General features: G+C 37.4%; 1 protein-coding gene across 3 annotated transcripts in view; it reads left to right on the forward strand.

The window, feature by feature from the left end:
- The window catches only part of NRIP1 (nuclear receptor interacting protein 1), a 301546-nt gene that overhangs the window by 280477 nt on the left and 6206 nt on the right, over window positions 1-14863 (forward strand). For all 3 annotated transcript variants that reach the window (XR_013335520.1, XR_013335521.1, XR_013335522.1), the window contains one exon: window positions 10816-10904. The gene's annotated coding sequence lies outside the window, so the exon portion shown is untranslated. The remainder of the gene's footprint in view (window positions 1-10815; window positions 10905-14863) is intronic.

The following is a 14863-nucleotide window of genomic DNA, read 5'->3' on the forward strand; positions in this document are numbered from 1 at the left end:
TAGCTTGGGCAAACTGAGAGTAAATTGCTCATGGCAGACTTATTTTCACTGCCATAATGAATAATTACTTGTCATTTTAATAAAGTAAAAGGAAAAAGTAGCCTTTCGAGGTCCTAAGTTATATCTTGTCTAGGAACCGAGGAGAAAATTCTACCAAAATTTCAGAATCAACACAAAATGGAGAAACCCAAGGCAGAAAAAGTATCCTAAAATGCACCAAGACTAGCCTATAAGCGAATAGACTATGAATTAAGATTCATTTATTTCTTTTACAAGGTGAATAAATATGAATGACTTTCCTCACATGTAGATAGATTTGATTATTGCCTACATGATATGATTTAAAGAACAACTAAAAAAGTACCTCTGCCCCTGACCTTACTGGTGTCTAAAATTCTCGTCACTGTAGAAGAAGCATGGATTTGGGGTAGGAAGTTGCTCATGTCAGGGGAAGACACTGAAGATATTCTTGGTCTCTTGAGGCACAACAGAGAGACAGGAAAGGTGAAGTCACTGCTAGGAATTTACCCAAGGGATTCAGAAATGCTGATGCATGGGAGCACATGTACCCCAATGTTCATAGCAGCACTCTCCACAATAGCTAAAACATNGATTTGTAGTAAGAAAAAAAAAGGAAAGGTGAAGTCAGATCTCTTGCGGAATTACAGAAATGTATATGAGAAGCCTGTTTTCTGAATTTCCAATTAGAATGCGGTTTAATTAGATGATAGCTAGTCAGACCGTGGCTTTATGAGGTCTAACTCGGAGCTTCTCAAATGTTCATGTCCTTACAAAACTCTGAGGATATTATTAAAATTCAGGTTGTGATTTAGTAGGTTTGAGATGGGACCCATCTCAGTGAGGGTTATATTTCTAACAAGTTCCAGGGGATGTTATGCTTCAAACACTGGTTTAAAACCAAACACCCAGAAGTGAGGAATAAGGAGACCACAAATGAATTACCACAATGCCCACCCCCAGGGCTCTGAAGGAATGAGACACAGGGTAGGTAACTTGGGGTATGCGCGGGGTTGGGGGGGGGAGAAAGATTTATTTTCCTTCATATTACCTTCACATAAACTATGCCTCTGGAAGCCATTCATCTAATTTATTTCTATGAACATTACCAACAGGTTATGTAGGGCATAACTTGTCATCATGTACTCTTAGAAATCCTCACTTTTCTGAGAGTGGGGTCTAAAGGCACAGATAACCTGCCATGCATGACCAGTTTGTAAACAAAATGCCTCAAGATGATTTTTAAAGGATCTGTGGCCAGATTTACAAATCCACAAACTGTAGAAAATAAAGAAGAGAAATTACTTAAAAAGTAAGTTAGAAAACTGGAGATGATTCCATAGAATGCCCATTCCAAAAATACCTCATTTTGCACCACTCATTTACATGTTTTCAGCTGAACTTGCTCTTATTTTGTGAACAACCTAGATAATTTTTCACACTGTCCACTTCATATAGACAAATCCTGAATGTAATTAGAAAAAAAAAGTTCATCTTGTTGCATATAATCCAAAGCATAGAACTGAAGCATAGAATCCAAAGCATAATATACAGACATTAGATATAAGTGACAGAAGACTTTAAGGTACAATTAAAAAATTGGCTCTGGCTATATTTATCATTGTCCTTTCTTGCATAAAAAATAGTCTTTCATTTTTAATGAACAATTAAAATTTTACTAAACATTGACACTTTGGATAGCAACAATGCTAATAAATGGAAATTTTATCTGGCCTGAATTCAGCCTATAAAAACCTCTTATTTGTTGTTTCAGAGTAACAACTACTTTATCTGGGTCAGTTTATTTAGTTATTTTATATTTTAAATATATTAAAAATATGTGACCACATAATATTACCTGGCTTTGAAAATTAAGCCTGTGGCTCTATATGTTCTGTGTAGCAATTCTCTGAACTTGTTCCACAAGACAGGAAGACATAGTATAAAAAGAGTATTGAAACTGTTTTCCATATCCTCAGCTTTATCAGGGATAACACAGAAATCCCCATCATTCATACAGCCTAGAGAATTCTAAAGCATTAACAATTTATCTGGCTTATATGTTATAACAACTAGAAAGTGTATATTTTTAAACCAATCACCAAATCCAACCATAATGCAAAAAGGTGCGTTGCAAGTTTGCCTGGTACAATTCATAATGAATGAAAAAAATAAGGCATGTTTTTGGAAAAGCTCGTGTCCAATAAGTTTGACAGTAAAAATCTCATCCAAAGGGGTTAAAAAAAGGTATTTTGAAAAACATACTGCTTTGCAAGAAATGTACTATCTTTGAAGTGTAAACCTTTTTGTTCCCTGAATTTGTCAGGATGAACAATGTAAAGTGTTGCTTTTTGCAAGACAAAGTTGTTAACAGCTGCTCTACTTGTGTATATATAACTTTGATTACAATGTTCTTGGAATTCTTTCACCACCCCTTATCATGGGTCCAGTACTGCTCTTTTTTTTTTAGTGATTATTTATTTTTGAGAGAGAGAGAGAGACAGATCATAAGCCAGGAAGGGGCAGAGAGAGAGGGAGACAGGATCTAAAACAGGCTCCAGGCTCTGAGCTGTCAGCACAGAGCCCAACGCTGGGCTCGAACCCACAAACTGTGAGATCATGACCTGAGTGCAAATGGGATGCTTAAGTGACTCAGCCACCCAAACACCCCAGAAGAACTGCTCTTTAAGAGCTTAGTTCAAACAGGGCTCTCAGGTGGCCCTAGTCAAGAAAAAGGTTTGCTGTCCAGGAACCTGTACTTCCTCTCCACATTTTCCCCTCTTCTCTCTGGCTGGCATTCAGTGTATGTCTGGTGTAAGCAATCTGTTTTTCTTTATTTCTTACACAAAGTCAAAGTTTTGTTACAGGAAAGGAAAACCTATTTCTGATGACAATAGTATAGTTAACAGAAACATCTCCTAAAACTAAATTAATACTTGACAAATCTTGCATTTTCTTCAGGGATCATATGCATATTGCATAACAATTGAGTGTAATTCATGTTTTATGTATTATTAGTAAATTAGTATTTCTAGAAATTCTTTTTTTTTAAGGAAGGGTCTCCCAAAAGCTTGGTTAAAACAAGTTTTCAATACAAACACAAAAAGTCGATATATATTATGAAAATAATTTATCATTCATAAAGTAGAGAAAATGTAATAACAGAAAAATAATTTAGGTAAGATGAATTCTCTCTACCCTTCCTTCCCTTTCTTTCTCCATTGTTTTTGATATCCTTAAAGTATCATAAATATGCAAAAAGAAAAAAAAGGACAGCCAAATGAATACTAAAATAGTCAAAAGTAGTTGAATTTGAGATGAAATGGCCACTGAGGAAATTGATCAATAGAAGAAATAGTTGTAGGTGACCAGACCTTAGATATCATTCTGGACTCCAAGAGCATGGTCAGGGGAATTCTTTTGCATTAGTATCACTTGCCAACTTATTTGATAGGTAGGTGCCTGAGCCCTGCCCCAGACCTCTGAATCAGGGTCTTTGGAAGTTGGACCTTTTTTTTTAATGGCCAAGATTTTTTTCTTCTTTCTTTTTCAACTTTATTTAGTGTGTGTGTGTGTGTGTGTGTGAGAGAGAGAGAGAGAGAGAGAGAGAGAGAATCCCAAGCAGACTCTGTGTTGTCAGTGTGGAGCCCTATGTGGGGCTCTATCTCACGACCATGAGATCATGACCTGAGCCAAAAATCAAGATTTGAATACTTAACCAACTGAGACACCCAAGTGCCCCTAGAAATTGGGCCTTTAATCAGTGTTGTAAACTAACCCCTCTGAAATTCTTGTGTACGTCATAGTTTGAAAAACTCTACATGATTGGAAGCAACTGACCTTGTGTGCTTGACAGTGAGTGACAGTGTCTAAGGCTAATAGTCTTTTCCTTGCATTGTAAATGTGCAAAAATGTCATGTTGCTTCTACAAAGTAAAGTTTACCTATTCTCAAGTTATCTGCCCCTGAAAACTCTTCATGAACTAGAAAGGTGCAACTCTGTTCTCACCAAAGCTATCAGTTTCCTGAATTTGTCCTCAAATTTTTATGATATTTCTCAAATCAACTATCAGGTATTAAGTCTCTAAAAAATCAACACAAAATACATCGACTAACAAAGCCGAGTTTATTAACTTACTAGAGTAAGGGAGAACGTTACCTAATTGAATCTTAATAGTGTCTCAAGAAGGCAAATGTCATTTATAGGATGTTTATAGGGTCTGGAGTCTGGGTTAAGTAGGTCTCAGGGTCCATAGTTCAAGGTGGGGAGCTGATTGGACTTGGGTAACATATGTGACATAACAGTTTAGTATTGGTGGATTTAAGAGGACAGGGCCTTAACATGAACCTTGATAAAGTAAGCTGAAGTTTGGTAAGTGAATTGTTTGCCCAGGGGAGCAATCAATTGTCCTGGTAAGAGAGCCAAATAATTGCCCAAACAAGTTGGTTTGTAGGAATTTTCCTAAAGCAAATAGCTGAGTTATTTATTGGTTTTATAACCCTATCATCTAGGGCAAGAATTTCCTGCAACAGGTAGTTGAGTCATGTTAATGCAGATAGCTTTAGTTCTCACTAAAAATTGCTATCTATAGATAGAGGTGGTCTCGCTTCTGAAGCCAGTGAGGATCAAAGAGGACTTTTCTGAGATCTCTTTACCCTAACTTCTTAGAAAACTTCATTCAACAGATGTTAATTGAATATTCAGGAAAAGATGGAAAGGGTAGGTGCAGATACTGTTATTGTCCTCCCTCCACAGACATACCAACGGCCCATCATAAACATTAATAATCAATCACAACATTCCTTCCCATTCCTGTTAAACTTGACCTTATGATCTTTTTCAAAGTAGCATTTAAGGCAATCATTTTCAATTCATCAGAGTAGTCACTCAGACTGCAGACTAGCAGACTGTGTTAGGCATTTGAGAAATATGAAAGTGAATCAGGGAGACATTGTGTTCTCAAGGAGTTTGGAATGAAGAAATCCTAGCATACCCTAACACTATCGCTATGTGTTCAGTTAGAGAAAGTGCACATGAATGTGAGTAATAGAAAGTAAGTCCAGATAGAGAGCTGGTGGCCTTTATTAAGTGATCTTTAAGGTGAAACTAAGAATGTGTGACACTTACATGATAGAGAATGGGGAGTAACTGAATCAGGAAAAGCTGGGAATTTAAGAATCACAACTGTGTTTCACGAAGATTATTATTCTTAAAATAGACAAGAGATTCTATAAATGCAGAGAACAAGTATGAGGCTATTGTAAGAATCTTGAAATAACATAAATATAAGAACAGATCAGTCATAGGTACATGGAAAGGAAGGGGTAGGTGAGAAGAACATGTTAGAGAGATTGAACTGACAAGTATTGACTTCAGTGGTTAATTGTAGAGAAGCAATCAGAGGGAAGAAATGACTTTTAAAAATACAGATTTCATATTTTGAGCACCAACAAAAATTTAGTTGTTAAACTTCGAACAACAATGAAAGGAAACAGTTTCAATCAAAATTCAATGTTTATAAGGGAGGTTAGAGAGAGGTTTGAGAAGGAGTTGAACACTGCAGTGGATATTTTCTTATTTCTGTCTGCTTAATTGTTCTTCCTTTGAGAAATTACTTATACTCTTCTCCATGTGACTTTCTGAAAGTTTGAGAGAGAGAGAGAGCGTGCACGCATGCATCATTTGGGGAGGAGGAGAGACCCAGAGACCCCCAAACAGGCTCTGCACTATCAGCACAGAGCCCTCTGTGGGGCTGGAACTCACGAACTGTGAGATCATGACCTGATGAGCCAAAACCAAGAGCTGGATGCTCAACTGACTAAGCCACTCAGATTCCCCTCTCCATGTGACCTTTCTGGAATACAGAAGTACAGACCTTACCCCTCTTCACCGCAGGGTTGTTCCATACCCCACACTAGACCGATTATTGGCCCTCTATGGGGAATTTGATCCCTACGGAGGAACACTCAGGAATGAAAGGTGGTATGATCACTAAAAAAAATTTATTTTGTATTAATGCCTTTGAATTCCCTAAGATACCCTAGTTCTTATCTTTTTGGAGAGCTGATGGTTCAGTTCTTCTTTTGAGCCTGTGAGCTATTCAGTGAGAGCCGAAGCCAACACAATTCCTTGTCCCTGCATGAGGCAAAACTGAGATCCAGCAAATATTACTTAGCTTCTTGCTCCAGGATATACGTGTTCCTGGAAGATAAGATTGTGAACCAATTAAAATTAGGACTATTAGCTTACTCATCAAAACTCATTTCAAGGCCCTTGCCTCACTGTGCTCATTTAACCTAAAATTAGTATAAATTCTGCCCAGATAGTTCCCTGACTTGCTGACTCACTTTACAATCATTATATCCAAATGTTAAGACCGTGTACATGTTGGCCTTATTTAGTGTAGTAGATCTAATGCACCTGGATCAGCAGGTGTTTCTGGTGGTCTTTCAGGGAGCCAAAAGTCAGGATTAGTAAACAACTAATAAATTCTTTAGTTTATGGATAAATCAGATAGAATTAAATTATGTTGTCTGAAAGTAAATATTGTTAATTATGTCCCATAAAATTAGACTGTCAATTTCTGGAAGGCAAAAAAAAATTGTTCTATTGAGGGATAATGTTAAGCCATCTAAAGTATTAAAGAAATACTGCCTGAGTGGCTCTGTTGGTAAGCGTCCAACTTCAGCTCCCATCATGATCTCATGGTCTGTGAGTTCAAGCCCTGCATCAGGCTCTGTGCTGACAGCTCAGAGCCTGGAGTCTGCTTCAGATTCTGTCTCCCTCTCTCTCTGCCCCTCCCTTATTCATGCTTTGTCTCTCTGTGTCTCAAAAATGAATAAACATTTAAAACATAGGGGTGCCTAGGTGGCTCAGTCGGTTGAGCATCTGACTTCAGCCCAGGTCATGCTCTCATGGTCCATGGGTTCGAACCTCGCATTGGGCTCTGTGCTGACAGCTAGCTCAGGGCCTGGAGCTTGTCTTCGGATTCTGTGACTCCCTCTCTTCTGACCGTCTCATGCTCACGCTGTATCTCTCTCTCTCAAAAATAAATAAAACATTAAGGAAATTTAAGACATAAAAAGACAAACTTACTACTTTGTGCCATCCCTAGTCTCTCAGTTATAGCATATTGCCTTAATAAAAGTAGATCCCCAATATCTATTATTTGACTATGGCTGTATCTATTGTGCTAATTACATAAGGTCCATAACTTTTAGATTAAATACTACAGTAGACACTACTGGGCTGTCACCCATTACCTCATGGATTCTCTTTTCAGTTCAGCGGAAGGCAGCCCCTGATATCTACATCGCAGCGTTACCATCATTATCTCATGGCTGCCCTAGGGAATTTGTTGCAGAGACAGCCCTTAACTAATAACTGACGAACATAGAAGCTTAATTCACCAGGGTTGTTTCGGGCTTCTCAGGGAGATAAATTTTAGTCATCCAATGTGGTAACTGGATTAAATAACACACCCTTCATGGATTGTTTTCCCTCTACCACCTCTCCACTCTCCAGTTGTACCTGGAGAATTATACACAAACATGACATTCTTCAAACATGCACAAATATGACTCAACAACTTTTTGTTTGAACGTAATGGAAAATTGATTTTGTCTAGAGTATCTAAATAAGAAGGATTTATTGATGGGTTCCTGGAGCTTATTCCCTGGATGAGCAGGAGATGAAGCAGACCTCGGATTGCACATACTCCTTCCTTCAGGGTCTGCCTTTGGAGAGACCTCAACTCCTACATGGAATTCTTCGAAAAGAATGATATTTTTAGCCTCCCCAGCAAAATAGTTCCTAGAATTGTACCAGAGATCATTTCTGGTCAAGAGTCAGCTAGATCCGCATACTCCCTGACAAGAATGATGTCTGGTTTGTCTCTATCTGTTGTCTAGCACAGTGCTTATTACAGAGTGGGTAATGAATAAATGTCTGCTGAATGAATCTCCATGGTCTAAGTAGGTGGTCCACTGGGCCTGATAATTCCAGATATATGGCAATTACAGCAGACTAGAATTGAACCGTGCTGAGGTATGAAAGGAATTTATTTGTTTTAGCCAGTTCATACCTCAAAACCAGGACTGATTCATAGGCAACATGCACTGGGATGGTTGGACCAATTGTCCATGGTTATCCATCCCAACATCTGCTTTGCCTGTTGCGATTGGTATGAGCCCATGCTCTCCCACTTATTAAATAGATTCTTATTATCCATGTCCATAACCATTTTTATCAACTACTTTATTTCAGATATGCTTATATCTTGCCCTTGATAATTAGAGAGAATGCTCTCATATTCTTAGATGTTCTTTGTTTTATATCTCTTCTCACCATTTCCTTAGCACATCAGAGAGAGAAGGCGTCTTGGCCAAAGTCATTGCCTATTTCTAAAGCAATGCACCTGATCATGCATCCATGCATATATTTGTTTTCCTCCTTAGGAATTATATTTCTTATTGCTGATTGCATTGGCCTAGTGCCAGTCTCCTCTGTGCCATATTAGACAGCATAAATATTAGTTTTGGTTGATACCATAGAACATTACTTATGATAACCTGGACAGTTTTAAGTCACTGTTAAAACCAATCATCAGAAAATAATGTTGTAGTATCTAATGAGGTAAGGCACTGTAAAAGTGGCAAAGGGGATATATAATAATTCAACAGTGATGTTTGCTAAATATATATAAGATTCCAATCCAAGTCTGGTACACAGTATTTATATAGCCCCAGGCAATTAATTTAACCCTTGTGTCTCACTCACTTATATGTAAAATGATGCTAATAATTATTGTGCAGTTTTGATGTGAAATTTTGAACACATAGATGCTCCTTAATACATACTAGACACTCAAAAATGCCAACTGTGAGAATCATCAGTCTAATTGCAGAGTTGAGATGTAAAACACATGTAACCGTCTAGAATATCACATGATAGATATCAGAAAGCATTTTTCACCTGTACAGAATCTATAGTAATTGTGAATTGAGGGGAAACAGCCATTCTGAGCTGGAAAAATCTAGGGAAGCCTTTTGGACTAAGTGAAATTAGAATTGAGTCTTGGAGATGGGGTAGACTTTGCAAAAACATGCTCCCTGTCTTAAGAGGAGACAGTGTAAGGTGTGTGAGGGTCCCTGGGCCAAGTGCCCTAACCACACTGAGGCGTCCAGGCTCAGGGGCTGTGGACAGGGGCAAAATGAGCCTATGAGTCCTCTCTTTGATCATGAAGAGATCAGATTAAGAACGTTAAAATTTGGCTATAATCACAGTGTAATGACTATAAAAAAACAAGACTGCAATAGGCTAAATTTTGCGAGGAAGCAGGCAGAGTAGGGGCAGAGGCTGGGAACTTTGCTGACAAGGTCATGGCTTATTGAAAGATTAGATGAATACACTCAGTATGTACTTTTTGAGAATCAATATTTCTCTTTTTCTTTTCATTCTCCCTAGGATAAGCATATCCAGAGTGGTCAAAATGAATGATGAAACTAACTTGCTTTCTTGTTTTTAATTTTATTTTAAAATAAGTTAGGAAATCACACCTATTTCACAAAGGAAGAATCGTTTTCTAACTCTTTGCCTGGGTCATGCAGGACTTTCATGTTTTTCCTGCCTTGATTGTATTTATTAGTAAGAATAGTATTATAAATTATAACTTCATGGAATAGAAAAAGTATTTCATAATTTATATTTTTAATTTGACTTAAAATGGACCAGATTTTTATGAAAATATATTTATATAGAGTCTATCCAAAAGAAACCTTTAGAAATGAGACTAATGTAAAAGGACAAATATGCTCTAGACTTATTCTTAAAATCATCATGTACTATGTAGAAATGAAGGTGTTAACTTCGGTCTTCATGTCCATTTTTATGTTACCCATGCGTCAACTGAATTATAGGTGTGAGAGCCATTATCTCTCAGGAGCACCTTGAAAAAGAGATGTCTAATCTCAATAATGTGACTTTTCACATTAAATAAATCCACCATGTTCAGTAGTTCTTCGTTCTTAAAGGAAAAAGGTCTTATCCTTCCTCCCATTCACTTCTTCTAATCTTAAAAAGAAAAAAAAATCAAAGAAATTCGATTTTTTACTAACCAGAATTGATTTTGTTTCTTTCTACTTGGTATTCTTTATCACATGGTACATGTGGGGGTGTGGGGGTGTGCGCGCGTGTGCGTCTGTGTGCGTGTATCTGTGTGCGTGTGTGTGCACGCGTGCATGCGTGTGTATATAATGGATGAGTTAAAGTCAGGAGATTCCATTTGCTCAACAAATGTTTACCATAGAAACTATATTCCATAATTTTGTCTTTTCTCTGTATTTCTTATACTAAAGTATATGCTTATGAAAAAAGCAATTAGCCTAATAAGCCTAGTTTAATGAGCACACCTCTGAGGTAAATCTTAGACAATGCTGAAGAAAATATTCAACTAGAATTTTGCAAGGCTCAGGAGGCTTTCACTTCCGCTTTGCAGATAAGATGCATTCGAGGAGCATCCTGCCGGGTCTTTAGTTTCCTTTAAAAAAAATCTGCTCTATATACTTTCAACTAGTTCTACACTAATAATACTGTGTGGCTTGGCATTTGCAGGAAAGTTTCTGACCAAAATCTATTCAATTTTGGCATCAATGCTGTGTCTTCTCCCTTATGATTGCATGAGATACAGTTCATGGATTATAGAGAATGATCACTTGAGCAATAAAAGGTAAAGAGAAAAATCCTTTTTCTGTAAATTTAACTTTAGATGACTTCTCTCTCTCTCTTTACCCAAAACAGGATATCCATCCCACCCGACTTTCATGTTATCGCAACGTCTTCAATGAAACAGGAATAAATATTGATAGAAAAACAACACAGGAACAAAGGTAAAATTACATATTAGCACTAGTGTCCCCAACCGGTGTCTTGGTTTACTGAGTGACAATAAGTTTTTATTTTTATTTCACTTATTTATATTTTGATGATTATGGAGAGACAGGCAGCCCACAAACATATAGATATGGCTGTCATGCAAAAAGATAAACATATTGGCTATAAAGTATTTCTAGACACAAGTCTTAAATGAATGGCATGTACCCTACTTCATATTTTAATTCAGACATGAAATTATTTAGCTTGAGAAATCCAGAGACAAGGTTCCCTCCAGTCAGAATTTTAGAGCTAGAAGGGACTCTCAAGATTACTTAGTCCAGCACTCTGTATCAAAAAAAAAGGACTACAGAGGTAACTGGCAGTTGGTTTTAATTCAGGGTAGAGACAAGGCTAGAGTCCATATCTTCAGTAAACTACAAAATGCTCTTTATTTCTCTTTAATCACTATCAAAATAATATCCTCTTATAACACTTTATTGTAAACACAGATTACAAAATCTTAAATATTCAACACTGCAGGCTTTGACCAATTGGCATGATCACCCTTGTCTGTATGCCACTCTGGTATTCACTGGCTGAATGTCAGCTCTGCTTGGTAACTATTAATGAAGATTTCTTCATGTTTCCTGACACACTGCTCTTGTATTAATACGGCTAAGAATTGTGCCCCTCTTAGTTACAGTGCCACGTTATTATGCCAGGTTTCAAGTGGGGTGAGGTCTGACCTCAAATGGCTTTCTGGCTTAGACAAGTCAGTCTAGCCCTCTCGGGATATTTTCTTTTTTCTTACCTAATGGACGTGAGCGGCACCTGGCACTATATTATTACTTCATCCTCTTTAAGCCCACAGGCTATTTCAGCTTATAAAGGTCATGTCTTATTTTAGCTACTTTCAACTAATTCATAGCCATCAGAAAATGATTTAGAGAGCAGATTCACTGAAGACTATCTATACCATGACCAAAGCTCCATTTGATTCAGTCAAATTGGTAAAAATAGTGGTTTCCTTTTTTTTTAAATTAAACAATGGGTTAATTTATTGTGTTACCTTTCAATAATAGTGCTGGATTGTTAGTGAAAACGTTAATATTTTATAAGGTTTTAACCTAGGTGGAATGCCACCAGAATTTTGACTGCTTGATCAAAAATATCCACTAGTAAAACTCCTCCTTGGGAATGACCCCTAGCAGTTTTACAGTCACCTGCTGATAATTTGATTTAAATCACATTTCCCCAATCTGTTGGTGAGTACCATATGCCATTTAGGATGGGATGAAGGGCTGTATTTTGGTGAGACATATTGTGTCTATTTCCTTCTCCAACCTAACAAGTTTGTCAATGTAATAGAAAAAGATTATTTTTATAGCTTTTTAGAACTTGGTGTTTGAAAGCTTTTCTTAATTGGGTTCAATAATTTTTAACAGAAGCCACATGGTCGACAGAAAACTGTCGTGACTAACTTGAGCATGATAGAAAGTAAGGTTCTTTTAATAATTAATAGCTGCTAAAAGGTCCCATGCATTATGGAGAGAGGAGGGAGAAGACTAGATTTAATCAGAAGATTCAGGAAGGAGGGTTGATGAGAGAGATTAATCAAACCAGAGCATGGTCATATAAGGGACAGGATCAGATGATTCACTCACAAAAATGAGTAAGAGCAAAGGAAGCAGAGGGTGAGGGGAGAGGGTGACATGATGGAGAAGGTCGCAGATGTGGTGGTAGTCAAATGTCAAACCTCATTAAAGAAGTTGTCCACAACATCTCTAATGAGCTGGAAACAATGTGTGACAAACGTGGTTAGAGACTCTTTTGCACAAATTCAAACTCAGGCCAGGTTGCTCAATGGGTCTTCGGAGAAATGACAAACTCTGGAGTGAATCCTAGCCAAGGAGAGCTGTGTTAGCAGACTTTCCCTAACCACATAACTTTGGCAATTGAGACACAGATAAAGATACCTTACCTCCTTCAGGTAATACTGAATTGGCTTCACCTATATGTTGCCACTTATAACTGCTACAGAAGGTATCAGGGTTAGAGAAACTAAAATGAGAACAACAACGAACAAGGCAACACAGTTTTTCTAAAATGTCAGGATCTAGCAAGGCCAGGGGCCAGATATCAGTGAGCAGGAGAAGGATTTGATGGAAATCTGTGTTCCTCTGCCAAAGGAGTTAACTACACTGAGCCACCTAAGCCATCTGTATATGCAGAATGACCTTGGCAGAAGTGGAACACATTATTTGTTTCCATGGAAGGTTATTTTTTTTCTTTCTGTTTTTTCCCCCCTAAGTCAGGCTACATGGTCTAGTGCAGAAGTGTCCTCACTTATCCTGCCAAGAACTCCTGGGCACCGGAGGAAATGTGTATTTCTTTCAAATTTTTGATCTAAGTTTGTCCTCCATGTATGCTTTAAAATTAATGGATTAAAAAATTCATCAGACCTCACCTCATTTTTTTTCTTTTCTTCCTCCAATTATAAGTTGAAGGAATGATCTTCTGCAGACATCTATTGATTATGTCACTCTCTTTAAATAACTTTAAAAGAACTCCTAGTTTTGATTTGCATCAAAATAAAATGTTCTGACTCTCTTCCTTCGTCCATTCTGTACCTTATTGTTCCTTTGATTCTTTCCTCCTTTCTTCAGCCAGACATAAACTCTTTGCCGTCTAGCTTCCCTTAAGATTTGCTATTATTCTCACTTAAGGCATCACCTGTACTCGTTTCCATGAAACCAGGTCACTTACTTCTGTCCAAACTTTAATTTTTACAACATTATTGCAACTGTCTTCTGTTGTATGTATATACCTGTTTCTATACTGTTAAAATTTTATATACATTTATATTGTTCTTTTCTCCACCAATAGTTTGCATGTTCCTAAAGGACAGGAGCCCTGTACTTTTCTTTTTGTCATTATCTTAGTGTAGGGTTTATCAATGTCATTTGATGACATTTATCAATGACATTTATCAATGTCAACTTTAAATGTTTCTCTTGAAATAATAACAAGAGTGATCTCTATGAGCACATTGTAGATGAACCCAGTGGGCCAGCTCATGTTTTGGAAGGCTGAGAGTAAGACTCATAACAAACCCATCACTCTCTGTTGCACCCAGTGGTTACCTGACTGTGTTTATGTGCATAATGGTAGGTTCTCACTCACTTTCTCACCAGTAGTCAATGTGCCTGCTATTCTGTATATACCTAGAGTGATACCAGAAGTTTTACTTTTAGTTGATTCATTTATGTTGTCTAAATTCTTTAGCATGTTGCTATCCTCCCAGTATCTCTTAACTACTTATTGTGACGATGAAGCCACTGAAAACATTTTCTTGAGCAAAGATTTCCAGAGGAAAAAAACCAAAAACGTAAAATCACATGGTAAATGATGCCATTTTCTTCTACCTAAGCCTGTCTTGAGTCCCAGCCAGGATCATGTTACTTGTTACAACAGATCTGCTAGCAAACAAACTCTGAGGGGAGCACACTGACGCTTTGTAGACCTTTAAATGTGAAGAATTTAGGCCCAAACATGTGTTTGTGGGCATGCGTAATGTCCACTTCTTTTTAGGATGTCTCAGACTGACCCCAAACAATCTTTTTATGGAATCCTACCCTCAAGGACTAGTATTAGTTATATAATTGCCCTACTATCATGCTGTTTCTCAGGGTGTAAGCTGGACTCTGAGACCATTGTACTAACTTAAAATATTTGTTTACAGCAAGTAGATACAGTTAGGATATATTGACTAAACTCCTATTCTAGGAGGCCAGAAATTTTCCATTGTACCAAAAATGTCAAATTTAGCCCCTCAATATCTCTCTCAACAATCATTTTCCTATCAAGTCTCAGTAGCAAAACCAAACCAAAACAAAAACAAACAATAATTCAGAGAAATAATTGAGATGGCCTAATGAGAATACTGCATTGAAGTTTTATTACAATTCTATCC

This window comes from Crocuta crocuta, unplaced genomic scaffold (genome assembly GCF_008692635.1).
Source record: "Crocuta crocuta isolate KB4526 unplaced genomic scaffold, BGI_CrCroc_1.0 scaffold174, whole genome shotgun sequence".
Lineage (NCBI taxonomy): Eukaryota > Metazoa > Chordata > Mammalia > Carnivora > Hyaenidae > Crocuta > Crocuta crocuta.